The sequence below is a fragment of the Passer domesticus genome, chromosome 2, assembly GCF_036417665.1.
Source record: "Passer domesticus isolate bPasDom1 chromosome 2, bPasDom1.hap1, whole genome shotgun sequence".
Classification (NCBI taxonomy): Eukaryota; Metazoa; Chordata; class Aves; order Passeriformes; family Passeridae; genus Passer; species Passer domesticus.
The window spans coordinates 49,948,148-49,968,454 of NC_087475.1; the positions used below are offsets into that span (position 1 = coordinate 49,948,148).

The 20,307-nt window shown below is 36.7% G+C and overlaps 1 protein-coding gene and 1 long non-coding RNA gene across 4 annotated transcripts in view; one reads left to right on the top strand and one right to left on the bottom strand.

Moving 5' to 3' along the window:
* The window catches only part of SCEL (sciellin), a 137,434-nt gene that overhangs the window by 91,266 nt on the left and 25,861 nt on the right, over window positions 1-20,307 (bottom strand). The gene's annotated exons all lie outside the window — the stretch shown is intronic.
* LOC135293886 (uncharacterized) lies at window positions 532-18,498 on the top strand. Of its 2 annotated transcripts, none has more exons than XR_010355997.1 (3): window positions 532-786; window positions 12,224-12,357; window positions 15,652-16,043. It is a non-coding gene; the product is annotated as an uncharacterized LOC135293886 (long non-coding RNA). The 2 variants fall into 2 exon arrangements; XR_010355996.1 differs by lacking the exon at window positions 15,652-16,043 and adding an exon at window positions 17,900-18,498 and having other exon boundaries at window positions 535-786.

Sequence of the window (20,307 nt, forward strand, 5' to 3'; positions counted from 1 at the left end):
TTATTTTTATGTTTAAAAAATTAAAATTGACATTATGTAGAACTGAAAATTATTACTAAAGGAAAACAGTAATATATCATGAGGTTATAGATCACACCAAGGTGTTGAGTTGCAAAGAGAAACTAAAAAATGAGGAAAAACCAAGAAAATGATACAGCTTAGCAGAGCATATTTAAATGTTGAAACTGATTTTAAGAAAATATGATGCATTTGTCTGCATTTATACTGCCTCAAAATTCTATTTAAAAAACCCCATGGTTTATTTTAAGCACTTCTAACTTTGTAGCAAGGATCGCTGTGTGAGTCTTTGCTGCTTATATGAAAATGTTCAGCTTTCTGAAATGAAAATTTTTTTGAAAAATGGTGCTCATTAGAAGCAGAACATTTATGTAGCCCTCAGAAACTTAGGTGCTATACTGTGTGTTTGGACAGCAGGCTTACAGCTGCATTTGCCTACTCTGATTCTACAGAAGTCAGTACTCCACACCACCTCTACCCACAACTCTGACCGAGGAGCAAAAGCTCAAAAGTGTGGGGGGATAGAATGTCAGAAAATAAAGATCGTGCAGAAAGTAATCTCACCCCTAATGAGTTGCAGCTGGGCCAATTAGCACAGATTAGGAACAGGCCTGGCTCTAACAGGCCACAGGTGTGGCCAATGAGAAGGGTGCTATAAAAGAGAGGCCTGGTTTGTTGTGGAGGGATTTGGGTTCTGTTGGCTGCTTTGTGAGGAAGAGAGAGTGAGTCAGTGTGCTGAAGAGCTGCCCGTGAGAAGACATGAAGAAGGTATGAAACTTTTGTGATGAGGAGACAACAGCATGGAACTTTTTCAATATGATGACAGCACAACAGTCGGCATACTTTTGTGAATAAATATTTCAGGTCTTATTTCTTGAAGCTTTAATGTTGTTGATTTTTTTAATGTGTTGCTAGCTCAAACCTTCTTGCTTTGGCTTTATCATTGCATTGTCCCAAATTGGCAGTAAGACTCATTTGAGGGAAAGATGCCTTAGAATATAGGATTCTAGGATGACAAATCCTGATCACATCTAATAAAAAAGGTGGGAAAAAAACAATTAATTATCTGACAATTCTGATTTTACAGCAGGATATACCCTGGATAAATTTATAGCTCAAGTGTAAATATGTGATTTGGCTTTAAAAAGCTCCTGAAGGGAGGCATAACAAATATGGTGAAACTGGGATTTGACTTTTGTATTTAACATGTTGTGCTGGTTTTGGATGGGATAGAATTAATTTTCTTCATGGTAGCTGGTATGGGGCTATATTCTGGATTTCTGATGGAAGCAAGATTGATAATGTGATGTTTTAGTTGTAGCTGGGCAATGCTTGCACAGAGCCAAGGCCTTCTCTGCTCCTCACCATCCCACCAGTGAGGAGGCTGGTGGTGCACGAGATGTTGGGAAGGGACAGATCTGGGACAGCAGATCCCAACTGACCCAAGGGATATCCCTAACTGTCTGGGGTCATGCTCAGCCTATAAAGCTGGGGGAAAAGAAGTAAAAGGGGAACATTTGGAGCGATGGTGTTTGTCATCCCAAGTCATCATTTTGTGTGGTGAGAGGCATGGCTGAACACCTCCCTGGGGTGTTCTTCTCTGGGGATGGCTGAACACCTGCCTGCCCATGGGAAGCAGTGAATGCATTCCTTGCTGTGCTTTCCTTGCATGTGTGGCTTTTGTTTTACCTGTTAAACTGTCCTATCTCAACCCATGAGTTTTCTCACTTTTACTCCCTCAATTCTCTCCCCCACCCTACAGGTAGGGCAGTGAGTGAGCAGCTGTTTGGGGTGAGCTGCCTGCTGGGGTTAAACCACAATGCATAACAAACTTTGGAAAGATGCTTGACACAATACTATAGCAGATTAATAAATAGTGAGGTACAAATTAGACACTTCCTTTTACTCTTCAAAGAACTGTTCAGACTGGCAACAGCCAGCAGTTGACCACACTTATTACAAGGTCATAGTGCAGACAAAGACTTATAAATGAGGTAAAAGAGCTGAGTGAAAAATAAATTATTTTCCTGGTGATATTTCACAGAAATACTACAGTGACACAAATTAAATGCTAAAAAAAAGACATGCTTAACTCTGTAAGATACCCAAGCAAGTCTTTACTGTATTGCAATAAGCATTTTGCAGGTAAAATGGGCTCTAAATAAAACATTCATTTCAATGCATTAGTTCTTTAATCATTCCTTTTCTACAGGTCTGGCACAGCTCAGAGGATTAAAAAAGTGCTGAACTTCACTAATATTAAATGTAGGCCCAGGTAATTGACTTTACAAATACATGGCCAACTTCTGTTGCATTTGGTAGTTACTAGATTGCAAGTAGATCTTGGATAGTAACAAATTGCATTTAAAGAGTGGTGGTCAACAGCTCGGAGTCCTGACGGACGTCAGTGACAAGCAGTGTTCCTGAGGGGCCCAAACTGTTTAAACTTGTTTAATATCTTCACTGATGACACAGACAAAGAGTTCAAGGGCATCCTCAGCAAATTTGCAGATAACACCAGGATGAGCAGTGCAGTTGGCACACCTGAGGGATGGAGTGGCATTCAGAGGGACCTGGACAAACTCAAGAACTGAGCCCATGGGAATCTCATGAGGTTCAACAAGACCAAGTGCAGGATGCAGTACCTGGACTGGGGCAACCCCCGGTACCAACACAGGCTGGGGAATGAACAGGTGGAGAGTAGTCCTGCTGAGAGGGACTTGGGAATGCTGGTACATGTTGGGCTTGACATGATCCAGCAAAGTCCCCAGCACAGGAAGGACATGGACCGGATGAAGCACATCCAGAAGAGGCCACCAAGATGTTTAGAGAGATGGGGCACCTCTGTGATGAGGAAAGGCTGAGAGAATTGGCATTGTTCAGCCTGGAGAAGAGAAGGCTGTGGTGTGACTTAACTGAGGCCTATGAGTACCTGAAGAGAGCCTATGAGAAAGATGGAGAGAGACTTTTTACAGGAGCTTGCTGTGACAGGGGAAATGGCTTTAAACTGAAAGAGAGTAGGTTTAGAGTCAATATATGGAAGAATTCTTTACTGTGTGGGTGGTGAGGCATTGGAACAGATTGCCCAGAGAAGTTGTGAATGCTCCATCCCTGGAGTTGTTCAAGGCCAGGTTGGATGGGACTCTGAGCAACCTGGTCTAGTGAAAGATGTTCCTCTTTGTGGCAGAGGGCTTTGAAATAGATTTTTCTTTGTCCAATCCAAACCATTTTATGATTCTGTAAAGTAGAATTCTCTCCATTGGTTGAGTGACCAATATAAAGCACATCTATAGCTCAGAAAGCCATAAGCTCAAAAACCAAATATTTGTGAATAAAGGTACAGAGTTTCCCCTTCTCAGAAATGGATTTTCTGTAGCAAATCAAGCAGGAATAGGTTTCATTACTGAGGTCCATCCATTAGGGCTTCATTTAGCCCATAGCTCAGAATCTCTGACAGCAGTATCATGACACCTCTATTCAGCACAGGCTGTCTTGCCTTATATTGAAATATATGCATATGTTTTTAGAAATAGCTTGGATTTTGTTGCTTTAAACTGTGATTGTCAATACAATAACAGAATATCTGTGAAATAGAATGGCAACAAGCAATTTTATTCCTTTCAGAGTGATGTTTAACTTCAATTTTGCATAAAATAATTCACATAAAAAGATCAGAAATTATCAGTTTCAGACTAATCCATGGAAGGAACTTGGAGGCCTAAAAGTCATGTGATGAAGTAACATGATGTAATAAAATGTCTCCTGAGAATGATCTGCATTGTCACACTAAAGGGAGATGTGTCTCAGAATGGAATTGAAAACAGCCAGCATGCTAAGCAGGCAAGTGTCTAGACGTAACTAAAAGACATCTCAAATCCCACTGCTCAAGCTCAGGGTCTTTCCATCTGCATAATATTCTCTTGAAAATATAGGTTCATTTTAATGAACTTTGTATGAATGCAAATCACTCTTTAAAGTGATGGCACTTTTAGTGACACCACTGTCAATACTCAAGACTCATACTTACCTGACTGCTAAAAGTAAAATCATGTCAGCTTAGAGCACAATAGCCAGATTTTGAACCTTCAATGATTATTCTTGGCATTTGTGTTGTAGTGTTACTTTCTCTGCTATTCTCTTGCTTTCCAAGGCTTTGAACTGCCTTCAGGTTTGACATGGGGCAGGATAGAGCCTGCTGTTAAGTCATTGCCATGAAATGAATATATTCTACCTCCTTCAAACACATCACTGAGTCAGTCACACAGGTTGGGTGGATGGCAGCTCTTCTGGGTTACTGCAAAAAGAATTGTTTGCTTTCCTTCTTCTAGCTCTCTTCAGTAAGAAAGGAGACCTTTTCAACCAAGTTTTAAGAGAAGCCTGATTCTTTATATTTGTTGGACCTACTCCAAAAGCTATCTTTTAATGTGAGTTGTGTGTTAGTGGATATGCAAAGGACAAGAGAACCCATTTTTTAGGGCCTCTAAGTAAGGTAATAAATTCTGCTAGATGTAATGCATCTTAAATGGAAACCATTTCTAATCAGATGGTTTGAGAAAAGTGTAGGCAGTAAGGAAATATATGTGTAGGCATTTAGATATATGCAATAGTACACTTGCATTTTAAAAAAGTTGGAAGATTTTCTTTGAAATTACTTTATGGTGGAAGGTATGATATGTACTTATCCCCAAAAAAACTGAAAAGATTTGAATTGTGTTAATTTCAGAAAAGGGCATCCTGAATATGACAAGATAAAAGAAAATTTGAAGCAAATGAAAGAAGAAAATGGCAAACACACATCTGCTCATAATCTAAGATTCATTATATGTATGGCTTACTTACAATGATACTGTCCTAGTATTTATTTAACTTAGAGTAAGAAAAAAATACTTGTACTTATGTATGCTTTCCAGTTAACACCAAGGAATTATTCAATACTCATTCACTTAAATTTGCTACATTCCATGTTTTCTCTTACTGGAATACAAATACAAAGGCAGAGGAAATCTGAGTTTGATATGAGTTTAAATCACTTGTGTTTGAAATGGTTTGTAGCTTTGAAAAGCTCCGTTACAACTTTTAACATACTATATAACCAAATTTGGTCAGAAAACAGATGAAGAGTTGGTCAGAATTTGCAAATGGGATATTAATCAGAATGATTTTCTAAAAACAATTTTTGTGTTGTAGCTATTAATTCTCCCTTTTTTACTATCTCATGGTTAATGAAGCAAGTGACTAAATATGTTATCACTGTTATTTTAAGACAAAATTTACTGGCTATCTTTTGTTGTGGTTTTTTGTTTGTTTTTTTTTTATGCAGCAAGAATATGCACATGCAGTATGCCAGTTTCCATAACACAGTTTTGAAGACATGCTTTCCCTCAGAAAAAGGGAATTTGGTATTGAACCCACAACCATTAGCATGTAGTGCCATTTTAGCTGCTTTATAACATATGCTGCATCCACAGCAGGTTGGTAGGTATGACACAAAGCTTTTGGAAGGCTGCTTCTTTTTGAAAAGCCTTCTATGAGACTGCTTGGATTTATGCTCCTGGTTTCATACTTTAAAAAATGCAGTACTTTCATGGTTTCAGAAGTTTTCAACTAAGAACAAAATAAAGAGTGTGGAAAATTATCAGGTTTGTTTTGTAGGCAAAGAAAGGAGAATCCCATGGGACTCAAGGAGGCCCTAGGGCAGGGCAAGTTAGCTGAGAGCATCCTCCTGGTTGATGTGCATGGTAACAGTTTTCACCACCACAACCAAACCATTTTATTCCCATGTGTTTTCTAGGAGAGCATTTGCTGATCTAGGAGAGGAAAGCCAGGCAGTACCAGAGGTGTACTCAGCACAGGGCTGTCAGCTGCATGGCCAAGTTTATAGAAATACCATACAGCCATTTCTCTGCTCAGCAGCTGGAAAAGCCCATTAATTTGTGGCAGATAATTATTCCCTTCCTTGTGTTCACAGTAGTACATGGATGCCATCATGACTGATGGCATTTACAGCTGTGCAGATAAAAAAGTGGAATACCTGGATTATTATTTATTATATCTGTAATTCATCATGATTTATATAATATTTACAATTCAGTACTCATGCTTTAGATTTGTTTCTTATTTCATTAAATAAGTCTATCAATTATAGTAATTATATACCACTGTTTCAGTTCTGAAAGAAAGTCTTGGGACTGTAATTTTAACAATTTCTGTGACAGACAAACATTAATTTATTGACAGCATGAGTAGCAACCTGGAAGAATGATTGAGGCCTTCATAGTAGAAATTGTAAAATAAATTCCCCAGTTCCTCTGCCTTTTCCTTACACATTAATGTCAAAAATTATTTAAATATTTTTGTATGGATGATTATTTAGAATATTTTATATGGAGTATTGTCTGTGCTTTTGTGCTCATTTTTGGTTGAAACAGCACACCAGAGCCTCATGTAGACATGATTCATCAGTTTACTGTGTTAAGAAAATAATAAATACTAAGTAATTTGTATTATTTAAATATATATCTATATATATGCTATAATTAACAAAACATAGGCTAAAAAGCTCCATGTGGTACTCCATAGAAATTACCTATATTTTAAAATGATTTCAAATGAAAATACGGAGACCATCTCATTAAACTTCACTCATTTGCAAACAGTCTTTAGGCGCTGTGGTACAACCTACACATTAAATTAGTCTTTTAAATATTCATAGATCTAAATTAGGTATTTGAAATAATTTCCATTTTAAGTCTTCATATGAATATTGAAATCCCACAGCAACTTGCATATTTAAAACATATTTCAAATTTACTGATAAGTTATTGAAAGTGTAGTAATCTGTTGAGTTAGAGCTTGGAACTTAAACCATAAGCAAAGTGTTTAATAATATGACCTACATTATAGAAGAGAAACTATGGATAAATAGTTAGTTGGTTTATAGAGTAATCCTATGGATGTTTTTGTTTCCCAGTTATAATCACAAAAAGTTCTGTCTGAATTAATAAAAAAGTCATATTTTACATATAATTATTATATTTTACATGAATTTTAAATTAAAGTTGCTAGCTGGAAATGAGAAGGAATCATTACATGGGTTTTATCAAAGCCCCCTGAAAATGGAAAAGACAGGTTATGCTACATGGACCAGTTATGGTACAAAATACAAATGACCACTTTTGTAAGAATGTCTACTTCAACTATGCAGTTCCAAATGATCTCACAGCCCAGACAGATTTTTAGGTCTATGCAGAACATTTCAGCCGAGATTTAAAACTAGTTCTGTCAGGGTTGGCATGGAAATATTTTAAATTGGCTACTCATAAGTCCTAAACTTTTGCTATAGAACATAATGCAGGGGACTGACAGAAAGACATCTGCAAGTTTTGAAAAATATGCTGAAAATAAATTGGAAATTATTTAGGTTACCTTGCCCACACATTATGATAGTTCACGGTGATCTTGTTGCATAAACTTCATGTTAGAAACTTCCCAGAAAAAAATACACCATGCAATTGTTTCATTATTAATGAGGGAAAACTTCATAACAAGCCCACAGGGCAAATTCTGACAAACTAGCTGAGATGAAGGTGACAATTTCCCTAAGAGATGGGCAGATGAGTTTTTAGACTACAATACCTTTCAGGAAGATGGATAAGAACAAGATGTGAAAATTTTCTATTTATTGAACTTCCAAAAGTTAAATATCCCAGAATGTATTCAACAAAGATATGCCTTCCCCCTACCCCGACTTTTTACCCGAAGACCTCATTCTTGGCATTCTTACAGTTTTTGATTAATTAGACTTTAGCAATGCTCTGTGATACATCTTACAAAGGCTTTGTAATAAATCTGAGTGTGAAAAAGAATTGTACTTTTTCATGATATCAGAATTTTCATTTTGTTACCCTCACGCTGGTTCACTCAGTTCCATCAAGGATGCTTAGCAGGGTGGCCTCTAGTTGCAAGCTGGCCTAAAGCAGAGCTATCACATCTGCTTATTTACTTGTGCTCCAAACTTGAGCCGACTGGCAGTGAAGTAATTGCTGACATACGAGCTCAGAACACAGGGATGTGGGCATTCTTTCCCAGCTAATGTGGTCCACATTATGTGGTCTCAGGTTGCAGGGAGTAAGAGTGATTGCAAATTACACCTCCCCACTCTGCCTGGAACAAGGAATTTTGCAGCAACAGTGCCTTCCCAGAGAAAACTATTGATGCTATAATTTTTATTCATTTGTCTCCAGGATGCTTTCAAAAACTCTCCAAGGGAATCATTAATAGATTGCAGAAATCAGCTGTCACTTTAAAAGATCCTCCTTCCTCTTCTTCCCCTCTGTAGGGACTAATGATTTCCATTCAAGAAGATCAGCTTTTTAGCTGCTCTTCATGCGAAATTCTCACTAAACATAAATGAACATAAATAAGATGCATTAATATAAGCTACTATTTTTATATTTTCATTTGGGCTTGTTTTATTTGATCAGGGAATGCCACATGCAGCAAGTCTTATTTCAATGACATGATTCAGCTTCTCTGCTGAAACTTGGCATCAGATTTTCAGAGATTTGAAACATAAAATATAAATATGTATCATCTTGTATATAGATTTCTGCCTTTTTTTCATTATTAATGTGATTCCTAGAGAAAGGTACAAGCTACTCAGTTGCTAAGTCATTAATTAAGTCCTGCTAGCTAATTAATCAGAAGATGTAGCTATGGGAATGGCAAACCCATAAACACGTACTCTGAAATATTCTCTGTTCCTAAACTTTGGCATTGTCACAAAAGTCCTAATACAAGGACTCCTAAGGCAAATTCTTAACCAGCAAGGTAATTCTGACCCAGCATCAGGGATTATAATAGGATACAGGTCTGCTCACTCTCTAAGATGGGTGTTGTGAGCCTTATCCTAAAAGGGGAGATATGGGTTTGAACTGCCTGAGGGACCCCACAAATCTCCCAGCTCAGTTCTTCAACATTTTCTCACCCTGGCTGGGCACTTAAGAGCTGCCTCCCACATCTTTTGCTTCTAACTGCTAATGCAATGATTGTTCCAAGAGAGTAATTGAAGATATTACTTAAATGCTGATGTTCCCAGCCTAGCAGGAGTAGCCTTGTATATAGAATAACAAAACAGGCATAAGTTGAGGTGTGCTACTAAGTAACTATATTTTCTGGTCTATTCAACTCTAAGATGTAATAGGAAATAATTTGTCTTAACACTGTTGGATTCTAGTGGTTTGTTTTGTTTTTGTTTTTTTTTTTAAATCTCCTGGTTAGGAGCTACATAAATAAAAGGTGAAAGGAAATCATTTAGTAGTTATTAACACAACAGTTTTTTAGATATTAGGGACCACTCTCTTATCTAATCAGAAAATGGTAGAGAAGCTGGATAGACACATTTTATAATTTGAGGCTTGAACAGGTAAATAGTAACTCATGCGAAAAAAAATTACTTAGAAAAAGAAATATTTAACCAAAGATTTCACTTTTCTCAGGTTCCTGAAGACAGGCCTATTCAGTCTGCTCACTCTACTCAGCTACTAAAGAAAAGTCTCTTTGCAAGCTCCCTGTTAAATTGCAGCCTTATTTACATTTGACAACATTTCTTGCAAATTACAGTGGATGCTTGACTCAGTCAAATATTTTTCAAGCACCTAGAAGGCACTCATCAACAGATGTTTTGCTCAGTCAAGCTTTTATCTCATGGTTCAATGTTCATGAAGCTTTTCATGAAGGATTTCTTATTAGAATGGATAGTTGTATGTATGACATGTCCTCTAATCACAAGTGCAGTAAAGCATGTATGAGCAAACTAATTTGTGGGCAGCAACTACTTGTTACTTCTTGAGACTTTAATTAGGAAACAAAAATGACACCTTATGATTTGAGTTGCCAACATCATAGACAATCATGAACAGCAAGTCAGAAAATTTGGCAGTAGCTTGGCTAACCTTGACTGATACACTTATGCAAATTAGGATGCTTATAAATAGAAAAAATATTTTAATCTAAAATTTAATTGCTTAAGACAGTTTATAGAAATATACATCAACATCAACCAAGAATATATTAATAAAATAAAGCCATGTGAAAGAAAAAAGTTCTTTTGTTATGCAACAAAAATATTTATCTAAACACACAAACCTTTATTTATAGTAGACAAACACCAACTCATTTCACAGGGTGACACTTGGATCATCAGAAGATGTTAATCTGATATCAACATAGCACCTTTCTCCTAACCAACTTTACAAAGCACATATCACATATATGTGTATATCATTTCATGCCAAGAACACCCTAATCTGCCATGTCCCATGTTACAAACTTTGGAAACTATTCTGTAGGTACTGCATGAGAGAATTCAAATTAATTCAGGCTGGATAGAGGCAGAATTATTGCAAGTATCAACATATTTTATAGATGTGGTCTTACAGTCATTTACCTGCTGTAGTCTCCACAGGATCTTAAAAAAATTCCACCTGCTTTGATCAGATTACAGGAGATTACACATCTCCTTTGCACAACATTCCAGTTAAAGCAGCTCAATCTCTTACCAACAGGATGTTCTGTTTAACCTGATTTAAAAACTTTAAGAAAATATCTTTAATTTGAAGGAAAGAAAATGAACTAACTTCTGAAATACATTATCACTATTTGGTAGTACTGAATGAGTCCACAAAATGTTACCTTGTGCTTTAACTAAAGGTAAAATTCCTCTTTTGAAACTGCAGCAGGGAGAATCACAGGCAGGCTTACAATGATAGAAGGTGGCAACATGCCACTATTCTTTTGTTGTCATTGGCAAGAACACAATCATGTGCCCTTTAATCTTTGTTATTCATCCTGCTGCTCATATGGGTAACACAATCAACCACTTTCAATCAAAGGAACAGGGACAGAATCGGCTGCACTGACAGAGGTGCCAGGACCAGACTAAACTTGTGAAATCCAAATACTCAATAAAAATTTAGAGCGATAAAAGATGTCTTTGTTTTGCTGTTAATTTACAAGATACCCATAGTGTGACACAAATTAATTTCCTAGGTAATAATTTTAACTTATTTGGGTTTTTTTCATACATCACCAAATACAGTGTGCACTTACTGCATTATGAGTAGTAATAATACTACTGCAAATAGCAATACACTTGAAAAGTTTCACATATTCACCCTTATGGTTTTTTTGTTTTGTAGTTTTCCTAGTGCTCAGTCCCACTTAGGCCTGTTATCTAATACTAAAGAACTAGAAACCTTGGTAAATTCTATGAAATATTTTAGGATTCCTAGTCTGGTTTTTTTTATCTTGTCTGAGATTTTTTAAAAAATAGTAAACATCTGGGCAATTGATAACTGCCAATGTAATCTCCTGTTGACTTTAAAAAGGGAGTTAGAAATAGTTTCAGGCAATGGACAGGTGTCTCTGGTTCTGTGCTTCTACCAGCTCCTTTTAAAGGATTATTATATCATATATCAATAATATTTCTTGTATTATGAAAAAGGGATTTGGGTTAGATTCAGGGGAAGGGCTTCAGTGCAGCAGGTCACCCTTAAGTAGAACAGATCTCAGGCCTTGATGCAGAGTGCAGGAAGAGCTGCCTGAATTTAGAGCAGTGAGGAGCTATCCTAAAAAAAAGCTGCATATTTTAAACCCTGCTCTTTTGTGCATGAAATCCCATGCATCCACATGGGATTCACAGTGCAGACCTTTATAGTAGGAGTATAGTTTTTCCAAGTGTCTCTGTTTTACCCTTTTAGATGGAGCCTTTAAGATGTAGAAGGCCTGTGGTTTTTTTTTTCCCTTGTGTGCCTGAGATCAGGGATGCCTTGGCATGACACTGTCCAGCAATTCAGCACCTTGATCAACTGGAATTACTCAGGGTGCCAGACATGAGATGGGTGCTGTGTGTTGATGGGAATAAGTAACTTTCACAGGAGTGAAAAGACAATCATGTAAAGGTACACACAAACAAGATGTCTTCCACACTGCAGATTAGACAGATATGGCCATGAAGGACCTAAAAAATCTGACTCTTCTTACAGATAGGCAGCTAATTTGATAGGAAACTTGTTTTTTTCATAAGAACTTAACCACCAGTACAGTTCCCTTTAGATAGGTCTTTGATTAAAAAACCGTACAGGTGCCTCCAGCCCCTGGATTACTGAGTTGACATCTTCTATACCTTTCCCATTTTTGTCTGCAGTATATCCTGGTTTCAAGAAGAATGGAAGCACCACTCCCCAGACAAACTAAGACACTTTGATAGGAGTGAAGGTGTCCTCGTGAAAGGACCTATGTGCAAATGAATCACCTCAGGCTGGAGAAGAAGGAGCTCAGGTTTCCCAGTTCTTTTGTACATGTTACAGTGATGAGCCTTCAATGAAAAAAAGGCCCTGTTGTGCCCATTGTGGTTTTTGAGAATGAAAACACTGACCTTTGTGCATGCCTCAGTACAATTTGCATGGATTAAGTTTGACTAAAATGCTTGGATGCTTGGGTTTCTCTAGGGGACTTGTGTAGAGTTTAGTGACCTCCCAGACTGGTATCTTAAGTAGATAGCTTAAAGACAGAGACACAATGTAAGTTCTGAGTAGCAAATTTTTTAAAGAGCTCTTGTATCATCAAATTTCACTCAGTTCTTGTTAGGAGAGGGGCAAGTCTTGGGACAATACAGTCTCAATTGTCCATTTCAACATACATAATAGTTATGCTTATATTTAGAATATTTTCCTTGTAAGAAAACAAAACTTATTCTCTCTTCAGACTTTTTACAAAATATAGCAGCATGGAGTTGGTACAGAACAAAACAAAAAAATCCAACAAAACAAAAAAAGCAGTCAATGGACCATCAATTTCACTACATGTCATATTCTAAAAACCAGAAAAGTCACTGATCTATCAATTGTTAAGCTTGTGCTTCAGAGATTTCACTAACAAAAGTAGTCTGCATATATTTTTTTCAGTTTTTGCATTTTATTTTGCTAGTTTCAACTTCACAGGCAAGTGTCAACATAAAAAAATATTAGTAACTGTACATGGAAGTTAGGCATAAAAAGAATATCAGAATTGAAATGCTACCATGTTGTGCATATGATCCTAATGATGATGTCATTATTTGAGGAAAGGTCTTGCTCATTAAAAATCTGCCATTGGAATTTAGCTAAAACATGTTTACAAAGAAAATCAATGGAACAAAACTGGCTTCACAGGCAGATGCCATTCAATATTAGCTACAAATGTATATACTTTATACGATCGCAATTCAGAATTGTCCCATTTGGGTTAACTGTGAAAATGAAATTTTCATTATTTGGATATGCCAGTCTTGATAGTTCTTGGTAACAGATCTTTTAAAGCCCCAGTAAAAGCTATACCTCACTGAGTCCTTGTCTAGGCTATACCTTGTTCAACAGGGTATATAGACACACTGTCTACTACACCTCCCAATACTAAGACAGTGAAAATATTTCTGACGATGATTCAGTACCATTCCCTTGTAAGATTTCCAATCAAGACAAATTATGTAAATACAATCTCTGTTCTAACTAAGAAAATGCTAATACCTCATACTTGCCTTAAAACAATTTAAATATTTTGTGTGCAGTTCACCTTCATCTTTATCCCATTGTATACAGAGCTAATCATGCTCATACTAAATATTTTACACTCCTCAGGCTCTTGTGTGACTCACAGTTGGAGTAAACTAATTTTTCTAGGAAGAACTCTCACTGGAATATCAACACAAGGGGTAAAAATGCTTATGGTAGCAAAGGCCTGACATTTAAATACATGACAGCTTTCATACGAGCAGACTTTTAATTCCAGAAATAGATAAAAATCTAGCTTAATTCTAGGTTTGTTGGTCTGAGATCATAGGCAGTCTGTCTTCTGGGAAAGCTTATCTATGGTGCAAACCCACTTTCATTCCTCTAATGACAGCTGGGTAACTTCACAGCTCCCTCATACCCTCTCACATATTTATGTGTTATGGACCTAACACTCAAGCATTCAACACTTTGCTAAAATGCTTTTATTACCACTCTGTCTAGTCTAATTTAAGAATGACCACTATAGTGCAATAGATCTCAAACCCTAGGCATTTTTCCATATAATCTCCATAAATTTCATTAATTTGCTTAGTTTTGCTGAGTAACTCTGTCTCTAGATTTCAGTCAGTTCAGATATTTAGAGATAACTAACTCCTCAATTTTAAACACTCCATATGCCAAATATATGAAAATTTAAATACATGTATATCTAGAAATTGTACAAACTTATAGAGTATATGAATAATTACTTAAATAAGCAGATATTTACTTGTTTCTTAGTTTGTTTATACAAATACATTTTTAGGGCCAGGGTCTGGAACTTTATAGAGGGGTGGGCCCCTGGACCTGACCTCAGGCAACTGCCTAATCCTTTCCCAAGTCCCAAGAAATTATCAGCTAAATTTAATTCATTCTACACGTTTGACAAGGGAGTGGTCCCACTCTCCTGGAGACAGAAAGCAGTAATATTCACACTTCACAAGTATCACCAGTTAAGTAGCCTGATGTTCAAGCAAATGCAGTAGCCATGAACTGGAAATAAATAGGGCATTGAATTTCTGACACAACCTACCTTTCTTGGCTGCTGAAGAAGGGCCATCCAAGAATAAAAGATTCTGCTTCATTTCACCTGATCTTTTTTGAAGAAATTGTAAATGAAGCTTATGATACTATGATGCACATCAGAAGACAACAGCAGAAATGGAGCATCCACTGCTAAATGATGAGATAGGTGGAAGAGAAGATATAGCTGACTAAAGGCCAGGGCACAGGGAGATATTCTCCAGCCATGAGTATTATCTATTTAACATTATTGCCTTAAAAATGAATTAACCTATAAAATATTAGTTTAAGTTACATTTGGTTTCTAATCAGCAAACCAGTCATTTCATAGAAAAATGAAGGCTAGGACAGCCATCTCCATGTTTTATTTCTGCACTTGACTTTTTTCTATCAATGTGTAAAGCCTTTAATTCTTCATTATATAATTAAAACATAACTATTTCAGTCTGACTGATTCCTGTCAGTCAGTATCACTTGGAGCTATCCTTAGTGTTTGTAGACAAATTTATATTGCTTACAAATGTAGAAAACACCTTCTTGGTCCTTGAGACAAGACAGTAGGAGTGGTCCTAAGTAGTGTCCAGCCTCGGATAGGATTTTGTGCAGCCCTTCTTGATATATCCCTACAGTTTGACAGTAAGGCATTGAAATCATTCTCCTGAGCTTTGTTTTTGCACCTAGTTGTGCAGCCTTGCAGTAGGATTGTTTTGATCCCTAGCTCCTGCATGAAACTGTCATGTGAAATGGTGCCTGAAGCCTTTCAGTGGTCAAAATAAATCATATCTGCTCTTTCTTTACCCATCAGCCCATTACCTTGTCAAAAAGACAAATAATGTGGTTTGACGTGATCTGTAATGGACAAATTGATGAGAACTCTTACTTTACATCTTGTTTTCGATAATTTTATTTGTTATTGTGTTCTTACATGAATTTGTTTAGCTGTATATAGTATCTTGGCTTATTTCCCCCCCCCCCCCCCCCACGGTTTTCAAGGATTAGTACAATTTTTGCTTCCTTACAGATTTTTGGGACTTCATCCATTCTGCATGAGTTCTCAGATATAAATGCTAACGGCTTTGAGATGGTCTCATTCAGTTTGCTGAATCTCCTGCTGGGAATTTTACTTGACTGAACAGATTTGAAAATGACTCATGAGTCTCTTCCCTCTTTTTTTTTACTTATAGTACAGTGGTTCTCACCTCTATTTTCATATGTTTTAATTGTGTTAGCCAATTAGGTATTTTGCTGAAGAATGAAAAGAAAAGACATTAAACACTCATACTTCTCAGGATATTTCACTATTGGATATCCTATCCCTTTGTGTAGAGATCTTTCTTTACTCTTCTAAATACCAGTATGCATTCAGATTATTATTTGCCTCCTGATAACTGCATGTCATTTTATACCTTTTTATAAAAGTATACACTTTTTATGTATTTTATATAAATTCTATACATTTTTGATTTTGTGTCTTCAATTTCATGTTGTTCTTTTATACTCACCCTTAACAAATTCTGATAAATCCCCTCTAGTGTGTGAGGTTGCTGAAAAGTTCATATCCCAGTTAAATTCATGGCATAACATAATTTCTAGCCTTTCTTTGCACTGAGTTCTGTATTTGTGACCCATAAATGGCTTTTAAGAATCTATCAGACTTTGTGGTCTTTATTCCTGTAACTTCACTTTCCCTAGCTTCTTTTCTATCACTTTCTATCACTTCTCTGAGTTCATGGAAGTCTGCTTTTCTGGAAAAAAAAAATCATATTAGTCTCTTTCTCCATCATAAGAGAAAAAACTTCAAAATTCATATTTTCATATTAACCCTTATCTATCCACTTTCACTTTTTCAGTAAGGTCTTCCCAACTGGTCACAACCAAGTTCAAACAAATATTAAGTATTAGTTTATCACCTTACTTTAACCTGTCTGTTCTATCTTTTTGCAAGTTGATGCCTGAAGAGCTGAAAGTTTTCCACTGACCAAAAAAAAAAAAAAAAAAAAAAAAAAAAAAAAGCAACCTTCCTGGTTTTAGTTGGTAGTTCCCCTTTTAAAAGCACAACACCAATACTTGCTTATATTCTCCTGGAGACCTTGAAGACAGCAGTAAATAACCCTTAGTCATTGTCCCTGAATGTGCTGGGTTGGGACAGAGGACAAAGGACAGAGTTTATTTTCTTCACAGCAGTATGGGGCTGTGGTTTGGATTTCTGATGGCAACAGTGAGATGCTGTAGTCACTGCTGAGCAGTGATTACACAGACAGGGTCAGCGTCTTTTCTGTTTTTCACCCGCACCACCAGTGAGGAAGCTGAAGCTGCACGAGGGTTTGGGAGGGGACATCTCTGGGGCAGCTGACCAAAGCAATACCCCACAGCACATGGCATCATGTTAGTATATAAGGCATGGGGAAGAGGGAGGAAGAGGGGAATGTTCCCAGATTCCCAGATCACAGAATATTCTCTGTGAGGAGGGACCCACAAGGATCATCAAGTCCAACTTTGCAGTGAATGGCCCATACAGGCATCACCCCCCAACCTTGGTGTCATTAGAACCATGCTCTGACCAGCTGAGCTCATCTCAGGGTCACATGTTCAGATTGATACTGGTATTTATCTTCCCAAGTCACTGTTACATGTGGTGGGAACCTGCTCTCCTGGGGATGGCTGCACACCTGCCTGCCCATGGCAAGAGGTGAATGATTTCCTTGTTTTGCTTTCTTGCATGTGCAGCTTTTGCTTTCCCTGTTAAACTGTCTTTATCTCAACCCACAAGTGCTCTCACTTTATCTTCCAATTCTCTTCAACATCCCACCAGAGGATAGTGAATGAGTGTTTATGTGGGAATTGGCTGCCAACTGGGATTACACTATGACAACAATTAGGTTCGACATGTTCTGTGAGCATTTTGAGGGCTTAAATACCTTTACATGTTTTTTTTTATATTAAAAGCAATATCTTCTTTCTTTTCCATTCAAAATCACACTTTATTTTCAATACTATCAATATTCTAAAGCTTTGAACTAATTTTTCCATAATGAAAGTTAAATCATTATTTCATTTGTAGACTAAGACATCAAGACTATCATTTGCATCTAAATCTATTCTGCTGTGTTAGATGACACACCTAAAACGTTTAAAATACAATTTTATCCTTTCTATCACCATTTTGGTACAGTTACTTTCCTCTTTTCTATATTAAACCTTTAAGACTGACCTGTAAACTTATGCTGCCATCATTTGCTAATCTAGACTAAAATTTTTCTCTCCCATAGCTTTGAGAATGTACCTTCATCTTTGGTATGACCTCAGTGAAAACTCCAGTGGAAGAAATGAACCTCACCTCTGTTCAGTTGTCCCCCTAAGAACAGCACTCACGGGCAATGAAAACAAAGTCATGCTGCATCAAGTCTGCAGATACACATTTTTATTCAATTTATCTCTGTCTATGTGGACTGTTACCTATAGCTGTGGACACTAAAGGGAATTCCAGCTCAGCTCTCATTTTTGCTCCAGGAGCTATGTAGCCACTTACCTTCCTAAGATGACTCCTGGCAGCATCCATACAATCTATGACTTGGGCTTATAAAGCTGTCAATGCCAGGACTTTGGGTAAATGAATTAATCTGCCTTCCCACCACTATTATTCTGTTGTTCCAGCACATTGTATTCTCCCTTGTCCCTTGAAAAAGCACTATTTCCTGCTTAATTTTAAAAACATTGTCCACCTGACTGTTCCATCCCACACTTAACCACATTTATTCTCTTCATTTTATCTGATGCACATATATCTGTACTCCACATCCTAAGTAGGATCTCACTTCCCTGTTCTATAATGATTGTAACAACTCTTAATAGATGATTTATTTAAGAACTTTTACCTCAAGATTGTACCTCTTTTTTCGCCACTGATCAAAGCTATTCCTTGATTTTTTGTAACTTTTCCCCCTCAGAATAAGTGGAGCAACATATGCTCATTCAGATTTTTAGCTGATGTTCATCAGTCTGGTCTCTTTAAATTCTCTGTTTTTAGAGTATTATCTTGTTGTAATTTGTGAACTCCCAAAAAGCTCTCAGGATGACCATAACTGGTCCAAACACTTTCATGGTTAGACTGCTGCATTATATATATCCAAAGGGATGTAGCATATGTATATATGGCATTTTCCTTTCCAAATGCATTTCTATCAAGCTGTATCCATTCACATAATGCTAAGAGAAATGAATGAAAAAACCCCCACATTTAAACAAATTATCTTTTCTCAATTATAAGACTGGAAATGTGCTTTTACAGAGTTTATTTGGCCAACTCCTTTCATTAGCTTACTCAGTTAGCAATTCAAACTCAACATCCTGCTGTATTTTTAGAATACACTGCTTTTTTTCTTGGGCACAATCATGCATGATATTTTCCCAAAATCAAGTCCCTCTCTGAAATTATTTTTCTCTATTTCACAGTTATTTTACTTGGGTTTACAGCTCTTACTCTGTCATCTGGGTACACGTTCCCAAAGCTATTGAGGCCAATATAGGTATCTGTCTCCAACAGCAGGTCAGTGACTTTATTGCAATATTTTCCTTGTCTCCCTGCAGCTGCAATATACTGTCACCTGCAGCTTTGCTGGGGAAGAGAGCAAAGAGATAAAACAGAAATGCTTCTAGGGAAGGTACAAAAAGAAAACTAGGTAGAAAATTAAGAACGAATTGAGAAAGATAAAAATATTCAGGAGACAGATCTCTTTGCTCATATGCCTCAGCTCATTGATTATATCCACAATAAGCCACCTACACAGTCACAGCTTCTAAATTGTATATGGATTTAAAATATTGACACCAAGAAGCTGTCAGATAGTTCTTGATAACTTGTTAAGAAATGTTAAAGGAAGGAATATTAGGAAAAATATTAGGCAGGGATAGAAATAAAGGAAGTGAATAATTTCATATTAGTAACTTCTATATATTTACCTTTTATATAGTTCCCTGGGAAATTACAGTAAACTGTCCCCTGCCTCAAGCCTCTTTCAAAGATCATGCAAATTCAAAACTAGCCTATATAATTTTTTTGTGTTAAGGAAAAAGCCCACCAAGTGGTGGGCATATTGAGCATATCTCAATTTTCAAAAATTATTAAGAAAAACAGTTCAAACTGAAGAGTAGCAATTGCAGTGGATATCATGAAAAAATTCCTTGGTAACAAACATATCTTGTCCTATTAATTTCATTGTTATTGTATGTGTAAATAAAATGGGTAATTATATATGTAAATAAAATGAGGCCCAATGAAATCTCTACTTCAAAATATTTTCCCAAGGGAGCCAATTATAAGTTCCTTCACTCAACACACTAAAATGCTGCAGCATAAAAAAAGTTCTAACAGGCAGCATACTATACTAGATTATTCACCTTGAAAGGTCATTTCCATATCTGATTTCTACGAGTCGAGGATCTATAAAACCATCAATTTTCAGGGGCTGTCACCCCCATTTCCTCACTAGTAATTTCTGTTATCACTGGAAAATGAAGTTACCAATAAAAAAATACCAGTGAAAAGTTGCTAGTTATTTGCATTTAAAATGCAGATCTTTTATTCAAACACTGCTATAACATATAACATTTCCTAAAAAACCACACTGGTTTGCATACAATTTTATCCAAGTAAAAATATGTTGCAATGTTAATTCCT